Raw genomic sequence first — 2089 nt, 5'->3', positions numbered from 1 at the left:
ATAGTCAATATGAAATTCAAGCTAGTATTACCTCTGGTGAGGAGGTAGAGCAAGACAGGAAAGGGGAATACAGGTGGATGCATGAATAGGCAGTGTTCTAGTTCTTAAGTTGAATGGTGAGTTTCTAAGTCTTCATTTCATGTTGCATTTGTTCTTTTGATGTATCAAATACTATAGTTTAAGAGAGCTGTAGTTTCCCTCTTTCGCCACTACATGGCAGGCTAGCACCTCAGTGAAACAGGTCCTGAATGGGAAAGGCTGGTGTAAAGGGACATGTACCTAACGCAGTATTCTAGCAGCATTCTAATTTCCTCACAGGGATACAGATAAACTAGGGCCTGATGTTCTCAGAGTGTTTAAATGCACAACCACAGCATCTCAGGTGTACATCACTGTGGCATGGATCTTGCAGCCACGTGACTGGGTTTTTTGTTTGTATTTTTCCTTTCTTTCTGCCTGGTTATGTAACTATGTTTGCAAACTTAGAAGTCTCTCTGTTTGAATGTTGAGTTTTATTTCTCAGAATGTTCCAATATTTCCCAAGGCATTCATTCCTAAATTAATAACATGGAGCAGGAGGGCAGTCCCTCATGGCAATTGACACATCTAACTTGCACTTTTATGTCTAATGTTTTGGTGCTGTGTTTTTCACCACTAGCATTAGAACCACTGTTTAATAATGTCTGACGACACTATTGCAATATATAAAGTAATACTTAAAATTTAGTACCAATCAATGTTAAAATAGCAATGCGACAGTCATCGAAATCACTCACGCAAAGTCTGGTGCCAAATAGCTTATTGACGTGATGTGATTGATGTGATAGTGACAAATGTCGGCAGGTCCTTCTTTTTTAGCAGCCAATATTATGCCACCAGTGGTGACACACAAACAGCATAAAGTCTAACTTCTATAAATCTCAAACAGGCAAACTCTACAGTATCTTCTTTGGTAATACCTATGCCTATGATAAAACTACATTTTTTTAAAAAATCAAGAAAATGGTTGACATGAAATTCAAGCCAGTATTCTCTGGTGAGGAGGGAGGGCATGATAGGAAAGGGGCATAGGGAGCACACAGGTGGATGCATAGCAGGTAATGTTCTAGTTCTTAAGTTGGATGGTGGTGTGAGCCACCCACTTGCAGCTTCATGCTCTAGACTTGCCCTGTCTGCTACCATAGCACTAGACACATGTGGCAAAGGAGCACTTGAAATAAGATGTGCTGTAAGTATAAAATACACACTGGAGTTTGAAAACTTAGTATGAAAAAAAGGTCAAATGTCTCTTAATAAATTTTAATGTTGATTACATGTTGAAATGATAACATTCTGAGCAGTGTGAAGACGAGAAGACAGCGACCCCAGGACAGATCAAAGCCCACGCCGCTGCATCCCACGTGCCCAGCGCCTACCTCCTGCCGCCGTTGCCGCCACCACCGTGCCCAAGAGAAAGGCTGAAGGTGATGCTAAAGGAGATAGAACCAAGGTGAAGGACGAACCACAGAGACGATCCGTGAGATTTTCTGCTAAGCCTGCTCCCCCAAAGCCAGAACCCAAACCTAAAAAGACCCCTGAAAAGAAGGCAGAGAAGGTACCCAAAAAGGAAAAGGGAAAAGCTGAGGCTGGCAAGGAGGGGAATAACCCTGCAGGAAATGGAGATGCCCAAACAGATCAGACACAGAAAGCTGAAGGTGCTGGAGATGCCAAGTGAAGTGAGTGCATTTTTGATAACTGTGTACTTCTGGTGACTGTATAGTTCGAAATGCAATTTTTTATCAAGTTTTATAAAAATGTAGAATTTTGTTTTACCTTTTTTTAAAGCTATGTTGTTATCACACAGAACACTTCATTGTGGTTTTTGGGGAAGGGGCATATGTCACTAACAGAATGTCTCTGAAGCTGGAGTGATGTGGGGAAAACCCCTTTCCCTTCTAGTTTTGGGAGACTTGCTCTTGGCTCCCAGGAGGGGGGATTCCCTGACTTTGACACCCAAGGCCCCTTGGCACAAAAGCCTCGTGGGATGGAAAAACAAATTCGTTGTTATGTCCTCTTCTCCCTTTCCACCTTTCAGCATAGACTTAACTCT

General features: G+C 42.1%; 1 pseudogene; it reads left to right on the top strand.

Moving 5' to 3' along the window:
- Window positions 1–273: 273 nt before the first annotated feature.
- LOC108514665 (non-histone chromosomal protein HMG-17 pseudogene) lies at window positions 274–1714 on the top strand (annotated as a pseudogene).
- Window positions 1715–2089: the final 375 nt, after the last annotated feature.

Source organism: Rhinopithecus bieti, unplaced genomic scaffold, assembly GCF_001698545.2.
Source record: "Rhinopithecus bieti isolate Rb0 unplaced genomic scaffold, ASM169854v2 scaffold_31548, whole genome shotgun sequence".
In the NCBI taxonomy this organism is placed as follows: Eukaryota; Metazoa; Chordata; class Mammalia; order Primates; family Cercopithecidae; genus Rhinopithecus; species Rhinopithecus bieti.
Note: the sequence above shows the minus strand (reverse complement) of the source record. Positions and strands in the feature narration are given on the sequence as shown.